This window comes from Aphelocoma coerulescens, unplaced genomic scaffold, assembly GCF_041296385.1.
Source record: "Aphelocoma coerulescens isolate FSJ_1873_10779 unplaced genomic scaffold, UR_Acoe_1.0 HiC_scaffold_257, whole genome shotgun sequence".
In the NCBI taxonomy this organism is placed as follows: Eukaryota; Metazoa; Chordata; class Aves; order Passeriformes; family Corvidae; genus Aphelocoma; species Aphelocoma coerulescens.
Window position 1 is genome coordinate 159,154 of NW_027183601.1, and position 13,129 is coordinate 172,282.

General features: G+C 48.0%; 2 long non-coding RNA genes across 2 annotated transcripts; both read left to right on the top strand.

The window, feature by feature from the left end:
• The first annotated feature begins 434 nt into the window (after positions 1–434).
• LOC138101375 (uncharacterized) lies at positions 435–2,421 on the top strand. Its single transcript, XR_011147120.1, has 5 exons — positions 435–552; positions 676–717; positions 818–1,159; positions 1,240–2,276; positions 2,377–2,421. It is a non-coding gene; the product is annotated as an uncharacterized lncRNA (long non-coding RNA).
• Positions 2,422–3,168: 747 nt separating this feature from the next.
• Positions 3,169–11,171, top strand: LOC138101377 (uncharacterized). Its single transcript, XR_011147121.1, has 2 exons — positions 3,169–4,783; positions 7,820–11,171. It is a non-coding gene; the product is annotated as an uncharacterized lncRNA (long non-coding RNA).
• Positions 11,172–13,129: the final 1,958 nt, after the last annotated feature.

The following is a 13,129-nucleotide window of genomic DNA, read 5'->3' on the forward strand; positions in this document are numbered from 1 at the left end:
AGTGGTGTCTTGCAGTTTTATAGTAGTTTGTCCTAAGGCCCACTGTTGTGGGATCCTAGGCAGTTTGCTTTGAGGAATGAGAACTTGGGAAAGGCTAAGCTTTCCCTGTCTGTCTGGGTAACTTTGACAAATAATTCTTTTGCAGATGGATAGGATGTAAACCTGATATGAACAGAGGAGGCCAGAGGAGCACAGCAACGAGGTGGGTCGGTGCCTGAAGTCCAAGCTATGGCCTGACTTTGGGCTCTACGTTTACCTCACTGTTGGGACTTTCATTTTGAAGAGGTGAAGTGCTTGAAGCAGCAGGGTATTGGCACCGGGGGGACCATGAGCTGGATGAGTATTGATTCCAGCACAGAACTGGATGCTACTGGAGTTGTTGTATTAGTGATGAAACTATAAGTAGCCTTTGATTTTTTGTGTTTTACAGGTGGTCTGCAGCATTCAAATTGCTACTCCAACATGAGAGACACCCTTCCAGACAGAGGTCACAGTCGAGCACTTTCAGGTGGAACCTACCTCGGCAATGCAGCACTTTTGGACACTACATCGGTATGTGCCTTTCCATTTTGTTTTGCCCCTTCTCCCTTGGGAAGGTTGGTCATCATTCAGCTTTTCAGGGGTGGTGTTTCATGGTGGTTATGTTGCAGGGCTGTTCTTTGTCCTTGTTTTTAGGAAGTAAACTTGGATATCAGCAGTCAAGGTCAAATGAGTGAGGTAAGCAGTGACCAGTGGACAAGACCAGTTATTGCTTGGGTGCCAAATTCTGGGGCAGCTCAAAGCATGCATTGTCTAAGCATCCATTTGTGTGTTTTAGGTGGCCCACTCGTATTATGCCTACAGGGGCTGAACCCCCTCATGGACCAGCTGATGGAGCCAGTTTATCACCCTTGAGCTGCCCCTGTGAGCCTTCCAGAACTATTACAGGACTCTGCGATGAAGCCTGTACCTTTTCTGTTTGAAGGTGCCATCTGGGCAGCCTTTGGCAATGGTTGAGGAGTTGCAGCGACTCGGGGAGGGAGGGAGGAGCGAGGGTCCACTCAAGTTTCAGCAATGCCCCATCACCTTGTCTCCTTTTAACCCAGGTATACCCTGCGCCGGCAGCCTTGGAGTGCGGCCACGGTGTATGAGCCGAGGACCGGGGCGTTCTCAGGAGACGGTGAGTAGTGGAATTGTTGGGTTTTGGCTGATGTGCTGCTGAGTTCAGGCACTGATGTTTGGTTTTCTTTCTTGTAGTAGACTAAGAGAGAACAGCTCACTGAGGGCAGGAACTCCCCAGAGGACGAGGCGGCCTTCTTTTGCACCTGATGAGGATTTGCATCCCTGGATATCCGAGAGCTAAGTCGAGGGCTACACCTCAGGGAGGGGGATGAGAGTGGTGTGCTGGGTCAGGACTTGGTGGGAGGGATTTTTGAATTAGCTTTGGAGATGGGGATGTCCACGAGAGGGCCCCTTAGGCCATGTAAAGGGAAAGTCTCACTTTTGATCACAATGCTGAGGTGTACAGGGCAGAGCAGTCCCGGTGTGTGTTGTGTCACTTGTCTATTGTGTGTTCTGTGTCTTTTGGGCATCTTGTGTCACATGTCTTCTGCCTTACCCCTTTGAGGGGCTTATCAGAAATGCTGGGCATCATCCTTAGCGTCTCCTTTGCATTCCTTGGCCCGACGCTGGTACTCTTGAACCTTTGACTTGCAAGCTTGGACATGCATCGGAATCGCATCTCTCTTTAGCAATATCAAGTCAGACACCTTTTACAGTCTTGCTCTGAGCTGTATTGACAGCTGTGCACCACAATGATCCATTATAACAGATTAGGACTTGTGAGAATGCGAGGATAGGTGGAGCATTCCAACCGTATGGTTCTCGGGCATCCATCTTTGCGGTTCTTGGCATAAGCCCTTCTGTTAGGGTCTTTTTCTGCCGGAGTTCTTTGAGCCTCATCGGCCTCATCTAGGTCATCTCATTGGTAATTCTTCTTGCTGAGAGTTTCCTCTCCTTGTTGCATCCCCTTGTTTGTCATCTCCTGTGTCACAGGTGTCTGTGTGTTTGGGCCGGGGCTGCTTTGCCTTGCTACATGGTCTGGGTGTAGGTGTAATAGGATAAGTCCTAGGGACTTGACATTTGTAATGTAGGGATTAGTTGGACTCAAGATGGTATTTCTAGATTGACACAAGATGTCTGGAGCTGGTAAATTCTCATGCAGTACTTTGACTTTTGTCATAACTTTCTTTCAGCTGCAGATGGATTGAACCTGTGACAGAGTGCCCCCATAGCAGGTGAGGTGGTTGCCACAGGAAGGTCAGTCACTGTTTGTCTTTGCAGGGCAAATGTAAATGGTGACTGTGTTACAGCTTTGTTCTTCATCTTTATTTGTAGGAAGTAATGCTGAATAGCAGTGGTCAAGGTCGATGGAGCGAGGTGAGCGGTGACTGGTGGACAGAATGAGTTGTTACTGCTTGGGTATCAGTTTCTGGTGCAGCTCTAAGCATCCGTTTTTGTTTGTGCATTTTAGGTGGTCCACTGGGAAGGTGTGCTGGCCCTGGGGATGCTGGAGGCCAGGTGCGTGCAAGCTTAAGGTATGGGTGTGGTGTACTTCAGTTGGAGCGGGGAGGCTGTGGTTTCAGTCTCTCAGCATGTTTTTCTGCTTTGCTTCTCTGCAGGTGCTGCTGCTGCCCTAGGCATGCCAAGGGACAGAGGCGAGCAGGTGAGTTGGCATTTAGGTGGGGCGACTGATAGGTGAGAGGTACGTGGCAGCATGTGAAGCGTGTCCCTTTTCGCTTTGCAGGTATCGTCCGGGCCACCTCCGGAGTCGGATGAAGATTTGAGGTGAGCCTGGGCCAGCGGTGCAGAGGGAGCCCGCGTGTTATTCTTCTGGAGGGCGATAGTCACAGCTTGTTTTGTTGTCTTAGGTACCACAAGTAGGTGCAGAGCCTAAGTTTGGAAACGGCCGGTAAGCGATGAGCCTCGGCAGTTATGAGGGAGAGGGGCGTTGTGCAAGGGGTCACTTCTGGGACGTGTCATCACAGTCTGAATTTTGTCATTGTTCTGTCTTTTGCAGCCGCCGAAGTGGACTGTGGGCCATGTATTGACGTCCACGGTGCTGAAGCAATGTTTTCTGTCGAGGATGGATTTCGTCTGCTGGTCTTCAGAGAGCTAAGTGTGGGGACTGTTGGCTGGGAGAAGGCAAACACCTTTGGAATCACAGGAGGCAATTTGAAGTTAGCTGAGAGGAGAGGGCTGTATTGGGCCGGGCCCCTTGGAGGTTAAGGGAGTTTTTCTTCAGCATCACTCGAGCCTTTGCCGGGCCGGGCAGTTCCAACCCATCTCCATGTTCTCGTGAGCTTCGCATCACTGGATTTTGAGTCTTGATGTCATTGTCCGTCTTTTCACCCGAGGAGCCTGCCTTCGGGTCTGGCATGATTGCCATGGTCTAAATTTTGCCTACTCTTCAGTGTAGCCACACTCTTGAGCATAACACGTGGGCATCTTGCATCTTGGCCATTTGTCGGTCGGTCATGCTTTGTGATGTCACTTCAGCCTTTGGCGGCAGAATCCTTCTCTAGGGAACCCTTTGTATCACCTGGCAGTCGTTGCCTCCTTCTCTAGGCCTGCTGCACTTCTTGAGCATCCTCTTACCAGCTTTGGCACTAACTTCTCATAGGGAGTTTACATTTCACTGTCACATACTACTGCCGTAGAGCCTTCTTTCCTTCGGCATCGTGGGCCTCTGGCTCATCTTGCACTAGGAATCTTGGGCCCATCAGGTGAAACTGCTGGGCAGTTTCAATTTGTGTCTATGTGATGTGGTTTGTGTCCGTTGTCTTCAGTGTCACAGGGCTTTGTGATGTCTCAGTTCTTTACAGGCATCGTTCTGGGCCATATCGGCAGCGGGAGTACTTGCATACTTTTCTGGATTGGGCTTATTCTGGCATCTTTATGGTTTTGCTTTTTGAGACCAGAAGTACACAAGATGTTCCTATCCGTCTTCCTTCTCAGTTTTGGTAGTATCTTTTTTCATGTGCCATTCCCTTGGACTTCTATATGCAGTGTACTAGACCCTCCTCACTGCAGTAGTTCCATAGCTTCCGTCGTCTCAAAGCATCCTGGTCTCAAGAATTTATCTTCTGAAGCGTTCTCTCAAGTCTTCGTGTCATCTTTGCTTATATTTGATGCACTGTGTGTCCATGTGCCACTTATGCTTGGAGCTGCCCTGCCCTGGCACATTCAGTCGTGGCTCATTTGAACAGTTTTAAAACTCTCCTCTCTTGTCTGTGGGCTTTTGGGTAGAAAGCTTATGGGCCTGGTGTGGGGATAACTCCTAGCTGTCAGCTACTTGTAGACTGCCTCATGCTGTCTTGCAGGTCCCCGAGGCAGATTTTGATCCCTATGGTCACTGATGTTACCAATTTTCCCAGGGTCTACTGTTCCACATCAAGGAGAAGCAGACGGAAGATGCTTTAACATCTTCTTTGGGAGGGGTGTTTCTAGTAAGGGCTGCAGTCAGAGTGTAAGCTGAAGAAGGGGTGTCTGAGAGTGTGTCTGTCTGTGTGTGTGTTGACTGGCTCTAACCTTATGTGTGTGGTGTTTTTTGCCTTTCAGGTTCTTCAGTTCATTTTAAAATTTTGAATACAAAAAGCCCAGCCGGTCCTGCCCATGCTGTGGGGTTAGTCAGAGGGACACAGGGTTCCTCTTCTCCTCTCTGCTGGGATGAACTGCCTAGGGAATACCATTTCTGACAGCCCAGTCCTACTTGTGTCTTTTGGAAAAGGGCAGAGGTGAAGAGGTAACTGCCAGAGTTCCTTGGGGATGATGGAGTTGTGGTGTTTGGCTGTGCCCGGAGCGGCAGGTTGGGCATTATTTGTGTGTCTGAGGACTGGTTTGGGTGTTGGGGAGCCCAGGGAGCTGAGCTCTCAGTGCATTCCCAGCTCTCCCAGGGGTGGGAGCTGGTGCAGGGCTGGGTGACAGCCTCTGGTTGGGCTCGGGGCAGGCACTGGCCCCGGCACAGACACGGGGTGGTTTGGGGACGCTTGGGGAGCAATGGGAGGAAAATGAGGGATGGTGCTGGGCAGAGCGATCAGCCTGTGCTCGTGTCAGTGCAGCTGTGCAGGGCACTGGGATCTGGGTAAAACTCCAGCTCTCCTGGTGTTCAGGGATGCAAGGTCTGAGGGACTGGATTTACCTGGGGCTTTCCAGGAACAAGGGGAAATGTGGTGCCAGAGCTGTGCCCCATCAGGTTGTGTTTCCCTTTGGGGACAGGGAGTCTCTGGGCTGAGGTGAGATTGCTGTGTGAGTGGCAGGGAACAGGGAGCTCAGAATTGCAGGCACTGATGGAATAATTGTCTTAGGTCTCTTTGGTTTGTGTTTGTGAAAACTGGGATTTGGGCTGGAGAGGTGCTCTTGGGAACAATGGATAGAGTACATTTGCTCTATGGATGTGTAAGGAAGGACAGGGAAGGGGAGTATTTATAAATTGTTATCAGTATTTCATGCAAATTTGGGGTGGAGCGTTGATGTAGGTGGGTGGGTTTGGCTTGGGCCTGTCAGGACTAACCACAAAGAATCCAACCAAGCCCCTGACCCCTCAAGGCATCTGTGAAACACTTCCACAGAAACCCAAGTCAGAAATCCAGTGATAATGGAGGTAAAATTATAGGTAATTGCCTATGATCGGTGGGGAATTTCCTTTGGAATTATCAACCAAGGCAGAGCATATCTTTCAGCTCTTTTCCTGGTGTGCAGTTTCCTCTCTGGTTTAACTGAGTTTGTGTGCTCCTGTTAACAAGCAGTGTGTTTTCACCCTGAAATTTGGGGTGATAGTCTTTCTCTAGTGTTTTTCCCACAACTGACTCATCCTTTCCATGAATAGTCCATGTTGTTCTACACAGCTGCTTTGGCCCTGGGTCAGAGAGAGAGAAGGGAAATGACTTTTTAGGGCGTTGAAATTTCTCCAGGAAAGTGCAGGAGTGGGACGGTCTTGCCCCTCCCCAAAGCCCTGCAGGCGCATGGGAGTAGCTCAGTGCCGGCGCAGCTCTCTGAGCAATAACAACGCTTGGGAGGTTCGAGTGTTGATAACAACTCTCTTGTCTCTTGGTAGCAGTCCTAGGTGGAGGAGAGGAAAAAAGGAACTTGTGTTATTCATGGAAAACCTTCTGCTGTTTCTTGTGCAGACTTTTAGATCTTTGTATGATTTACTATCCAGTGTCTGTAGGTAGAGAATGACTTATTTGAGGTAAAAATTGAGATAATCAGTAATGGATAGGTATGGAAAATGTTTGAAGTAAACTTGAGGTGACCTGTAGTGGAGAGCATGAAGATTTTGAAGTAAACTATAGCAATCAGTTGTGCACAGGTAGGGAAACTTCTGGGGGTAAAATACAAGGTCATCTCTAGGTGAGGGAATGAACACTTTTTGAGGTAAACTGAGTGAATCAGTTGTGGGAGTATTAGTAAATTCTGGGGGTGAAACTTGATGTAACCTCCATGGTAGAAAATAAATAAGTGTTTTGAGGTAAAAAGGAAGTCATCAGTGTTGGAGAGGCAGGGAGATTTTGAGAGTAAATTTGAGTCTGTAGTGCAGAGAATGAACATACTGAAGTTAAAGGGAGGTAGTAACTTGTAGACAGGGAAAAAATTTGGGGGTAAAGTCTGAGGTTAATGTCTAGGGGAGACAACATTTTTGAGCTAAACTGAGGCAGTCACTAGGTGACAGGTTGGAAAAGTTTTGGGCGTAGAAATTAAAATGACCTGTTGGGCAGAGAATAGACATACGGAGGTGAAAATCAGGTAATAAGTAGTGGACAAGTAGCAATAATTTTGGAGGTGAAATCTGGGGGGATGTGTGGCAGGGAGAGTGTCCATCGTGAGGTAAAGTGAGACAGTACTGGAAAGATAGTGAAATATTTCATAGTAAAACTTGATGAAATCTCCAGGGCAGAAAGAGAATATTTATAGGTCAAAAAGAGTAAATAGTTAGCGGGCAGGTAGGGAAAATACTGGGGGTAAAATCGGAGGTTATCTCTAGGGGAGAGAATGAACATACTGAGGTAAAAATCAGGCAATGAAGAGTGAATGTTAGGGAAAGTTTGGGGGGTAAAACTGGAGATAATCTCCAGAGGTAGTGAATGAATACTTTCTTGTAAAAAAGAAGAAATCAGAAGTGGACAGACAGGGACAGCTCGGAAGGAAAATCTGAAGCAATCCCCAGGGAAGAGAATGAACATAATGAGGTAAACTGAGGCAGTCATTTGCAGAGACACAGTGAAAATTTTGGGGATAGACACTGAGACATTCTTGAGGATATAGAAAATTACTTTTTGGGGTAAAAATGAGGTGATGGGTAGGGCAAAGCTTGTGGGAAAAACTTGAAATAATCTGTAGGGCAGAGCATGAGCATTTTGATGGAAAAATGAGATATTTATTCTCTACTTCCCTTTGGGCTAACTTAATCTCCACCCTTCCATGAGCAATTCCTTGGCTTCTCCTGGAGAAAACCCCATGGCAGAGGCAGTCTGCAAAGGAGCCCAGAGCTGTGCTTGGAGCAGAGAGTGCTGAGAGCTGCGGGTGCCTCTGCTGCCCCAGGCTGGCAATATCCCCATGGAACAGACTGGGCAAATGGGATTAGAGGGAGCACAGTCCCTTCAGGGAAGGGGTTTTCTCCTGTGCACATCAGGCACGGGGCAGGAAGGGAACTTTGGAAATCAGCTGATTTCCCCCAGAAAGCATAATTCACATCAAGAGCAAAGGTTGGTTTGGGTGTGAGCACTTGAAATAACTTGGAAAGAGAAGCAATCACCTTTTGCTGCTTCTTTCTTTCTTTCAGATGCTGGGATTGCCTCTGTGGACATGTGCTGAGCTCTCCCCGCAGGGAACTGTCAGCCCTGAATGCCTGTGCAATAACTGCAGCTGCCCAGGCAGGCACAGTTTTTTCAAAATTATTTTTCTCGGACCGAGCACATCTCCTCAAGTTCCTTCTCACTTCCTGCATCCTGGAAATGCAAAAAGGGAAAAGATAAATGTGCAGCTCAACTGAAACAAAAAGCATCATTTCCCTTCTTTCTTGTTTTGTTCTTAGAGCCTGTTGGAGTGCTGGCCTGGATTTGGGAGGAGCCAAGTAGCCTGGAGCAGTGAGGTTTTTCCTGTCAGACTTGGCTGTCCTGTGCAGGGTTCACTGATGCTGTGAATTGCAATCCAGGGCATCTTCAGGCTCCTGGTGCTTGGGACGTGGCGTTTGGTGTGCAGAAAACATCCCAGGCTGTTCAGCTTGGGTGTGGCTGTGCATTTGCACAGTTCCTCAGAGTGGGAAAAGGCCAAGAGAGCGATGGGAAGGTCTTTCTTCCAGGCCTGGGCATTCTCAAGACACCTCAAGGATGTTTTTTAAATGTTTCTTGTCTTTTGTTTCCCAGCCCAGGGCTGAGCTGGAGAACGGGTGGAGACAGTGGCAAGCAGGAGTCCCATGTTTACATCTGCCCTTGGATTCCAGTTTCTCCCAGTGGGTCTGTGCTGCCCGAAGTACAAAGGAAGGAGGTGTTGGAGTACCTGTTTGTTCACCTGTTGAGCTTGGAAGAGATGCCGAGTGTGAAATTCCAGGAGTGCCGGCTCCTTGCGAGCTGTTGGTTGCTCAGGAGATGGGGTTGGGGAAAGGGGGGGAGAGTCCGAGCACAGCACAGTGGTAGGAGCTGGGTTTGCATCTCAATCTAAGGCATCTCAAAGCCTGATAAGCTGGAAAGAAGACTTTGCTGTGTTAATGCATAATTACATTTTTGTGCAATTTTTTGAAATTAGGGCTGGGATCAACCTGGGGAGGAGGTTGTCTGGCACAATTCCCTGTGCCCTGCTTTGCCATGAGGAACGGATGCCTGACCTCTTTGCAGAGAGCTGCTGCTGATGTAGATTTCTCTGTTTCTATAGTGAATTTATCCCAGTACTTGGCTGCTATAAAGAAGTCTCCTCTTGCTGCAATTTCCCCCTATTACATTTAAGATCAGCTCCAGCTGAGTTAGAATTTAATCCCGACCTTTCCCCCCTTTTTTTTTTTCCAAGAGGCCTCAGCTATCTTGCTATTTCTTTCCTCTCTCACCGTCCAGGTCCTGTTTTTCAGACCTTTCCTTATAAAACCCTTGATAACCCATTCCCCACTTAAGGCTTTGTTGTAGCCTTGTTTTGCTACCTTCTGGGTGCTGTGGATGAAGGTCTGGCTTTGAGGAGCACGCCCTGCTCCCTTTGCTCAAGGGATTGCAGTTATTCCAATCTCCTGCTGCTGAGGGCTTCCTTAGGCTCTTGCTGAAATGAAAAATGTCCAGGAAGCTTTTCCTTTTTTGGGATTAGACTGGTTGAGATATGACCATGATGGTTAAAAACCCACAGTGCAAAGGAAGGTTTCCCCCTTCTTCCCCCCTACCCCCCACCTGCTCCATGCTCGGTCCTCTCCCTGCACAGTTCATTCCTTTGTAATCACAACTGCTAAGGAAACCTTTCTAATCTTGTCAATTGGCAATGCAACTGCTTTTAAATTCTGTTTTAAAATAGGTTTTGAAGTCAGGCTCTGCCCTTGCTATTGATTTGAATTCTTGACTGAGTAAGTTATTGGTGCTTAAGAAGCCCTTTGTTGCTTTAAAGCCTTTCTCCAAGGGTCAGAGAATAACACTGACAGGGAGTGAAGGAGCGCTGCCCAGTAGTTGCTTAGAAACGGAATGTGTTAAACCAGGTTTCTTTAAAAGCAGTTTTGAGTAAGTGAAATTCAGGTACTTGAATTACTTTGGGAAATGGTCCATTTAGGATAGATCTACACTGACAGAAGCTGTTTATCTGAGGTCAGTACATGCTTTGATCAGTGCAGGGCCTTCCCCTCAAGAAACGCATGAGCCAAGCCCAGCAAGGTAGAGGAAAAGACAGACACAAGTTCAGCTTAGAGAGCTGCACGGGTGAAATCCCATGAATATGCCTGGAGCATGGCCCTCCCCAGCAGCTTTTCTTACAGTTAAATTCTTAAAAAAGCTAGAAGCTGATGCTCAGTACTTTGGGATCTGGCTCAAAACTGCGGAGAGGATAAACTCCCTTACTGGAACTCAGGCAGTGGAGTGCCCACAAGCCAGCAGCCCGGTTGCTTCTTGTTCAGCTTCATTTCAACGTCGTTTTTTTGTTGTTTTGGTTGGTTGGCTGGTTTTAAAGTATTCTTAGAGATGCTACAAGTGGAAGAAGAGAACAGAAATAGAGTGGAGCACCACTGGCATATTACCTGATATTTTACTGTTCCTCTTTTTCTTTTAAAAATATATGTAGATAACATGAACTTTTAAACTCTGTGATTTGGGAGAAACACTCTTTTTTCTCCCTCTCTTTGGAAGAGATATGCAAGTCCTGAGCCGTTGGGCCAATGCTTGCTGCATTTTGTTTACGTTTTTACAATCAAACAAGGGGCTGATAAGATTGACAAGGAAGATACAACTCAGGAGCTCACTAGGCAGCAGCCTCCAGACTCTTTGGGTGATGCAGTAGGGTATGAAGACTGTTCTCCAGTGCGAGATTAATCCATAATAACATGCTCACTGACATAAAAGTCACTTCTTATAAGCCACTTCTTATTCCCTGAAGTGCAGGAGCTGAGGTGTTTGACAAAGCCTTGGCAGAATGATGAAGTAGATCCCTGTCAGATTTCTCCTTCTTGTGCTAGTGAGAGCAATCCATCTTCTTTAAGGGTTTTGTTCCTTTGGGATTGTGTGTAGTTTAGAGGAGAACAGTACCCAGAAGCATTAATTGTTTAATCTGCACTGCTTTTTTCCTCGACATGTGAGGCCTGAGTATTGTGCTGGGAAGCGGGGCCAATAAAATTTCTGGGAGTCAGACTTGGAGCTCGAAAGTTTTAGAATTAACGCTGGAGACTCAGCTCCCTCTATGGTCAGAAGAGGGGGAGACACCTTCCTTCAGGATGTCTCTCCAGGGAATGCTTTTGCAAAGTTTTCTCTCGTAACGGCTCAAGTCCTGCCTCTTCCTGAAATTGCGGTGTAGATCCCACTGGAGGCAGTAAATCTCTCAAATGTATGAGCTTGGGCCTACACACCTGCTAAGGTGTGACTAGAGGTGTGAGAACTTTTGCAAATGAATTTGGAATCATGAGAATCACAGAACCACTGAGGTTGGAAAAGCCCTCTAAGGTCATCGAGTCCAACGTGTGCCCAATCCCTACCTTGTCACCCAGCCCAGAGCACTGAGTGCCATGTCCAGGTGTTCCTCGGACACCTCCAGGAACGGGGGGACTCCAAACCTCCCTGGGCAGCCCCTGCCAAGGCCTGACCACCCTTTCCAGGAAGAAAGTCCTCTTGATGCCCAACCCTGGTGCGGCTTGAGGCCCTTTCCTCTTGTCCTGTTACTGGTTGCCTGGGAGAAGCAGCCAGTCCTCACCTGGCTACACCCTCCTGTCAGGGAGTTGTAGAGAGCAAGGTCTTCTCTGGGCCTGCTCTTCTTAGGACTGGTATGGAATCACTATTTTGCATTAAAGGACAATAAGCAGATGTTTTGAAAAAATACTTTGAAATGTTTTTGCATTGTCCTGGAAATCTGCCAAGAATTGGAGTTGCTTACCAGGTTAGGTGTTCTTGCCTGCAACTTCCCAGGGGCTGCTGGAGGTGGGATGAGGCTATTGCAGAGGAATTACAAGTACGTGGTTTCTCACTCAGGAGACTCTGGGTTTACTATAGCTATGGAACTGGTTTTCCAGACTAGAGGAACCCCTTGAAGGACTGCAGCGGGAGGCAGAGATGGGATTTGGGGTTTGCATCCCCACCTCCTGAGCACACATGGGGTTAGATGCCCCTTGGCAGAGCTGTAAGGTGTAATGTGGGCAGCAGCTCCTCCTCTCTTTGGGGGCCTAAATTGAAACGCTCAGGAGCCAAATCACCTCTGAGCTGCTCTCTTGTGAGCAGGAGAGGAAGGGACACCTCCAAAGGCCACATAGCTCACTCATAGTCTGAAAAATCCTACTGCTGAATCTGGAACCCCCCCAGGGATGCCTGGGACCCCCCGGGCCCCTCTGTGATCCTCGACAATGCACCCCTCCATCATCAGACCATGCAGTGCCCCCCAGTGTTTTGCCAGTGGGAGCACTGGAAGAGATACTGGGAACGCTGGGAGGGAACTGGGAGGAAACTTCCCACCACTCTCCAACGTGCAGCAGCCCCAAGTGCGACCAGTGAGGAGGAGGAAGTGCTCCCAGTGCCTCGCCCCCCCCCCCCAAAAAAAAGGGGGGCGGGGGGGGTTACGAGAAGAAAAAGGATTTTAATTGAGGGGAAAACACTCCATTTCTTTAATTGTGCTTGAACTTAGGAGGATCCCACTTCATCTACTGTTTGGAGGGTCTCAATTGACACAACGTTTTCATGATTTTGTATCTCAGTTGGCTGGGAATCACTGTTTTGCATTAATTTTCCTGTCTAATTGGAAGAAGAAAGCCTTTATGGTGCTGTTTGATGGATTTGAATTGAGGGAAACCGCCCCATTTTCATAATCTTAAGGTTAAAACTGAGGGCAAAACACCACCGTCCCTGGTTTTAAAGGGAAGCCCTTTATGTGCCATTATAAGAGTTCCATCGAGGGGGACCCTCATTTGAAGGGACCTTCATAGAGGAAAAACGTGTCCAAAAGCCCCCAAAATGGTGTTTCTTGAGGGAAAGTGAAGAGGACGCTGCATTTTCCCTCATTTTAGGAGGCTAATTTGAGCAAAAGTCCCCCTTGATTCACTTTTTCTTTGGGTTTATATTTAGGGGAGACCCTCCTTATGCATCAATTACGGGTCTAAATTGAGAGGGAAGCTCCGTTTTCCCCTTGATTCAAGGCTTTGAAATGGTGACTAAAGGGAGTTTTCCCTTAATTCATTAAGAAATTGAAAAAGAAGCCCGGCATGGACCGGCGGGTCTGGACACATCCCCATTGAGGGGGGGCAGAGCCGCTGCTCGGGGGATCCTTTATCCCCCTCGTACAGCTGCGAGCTGCCGAGGAAAAAGTCCTCGTTCCTAGGCTTAAAGCCCTGCAGGTTTACCTCTCATTCTCTTGCTCTGATTTGTTTGACAATAAATTCAATTTATTCCCCCCAGTCGTGTCTCTTATTCCAGTGACCGGTGAGTGATCTCTCTGTGCC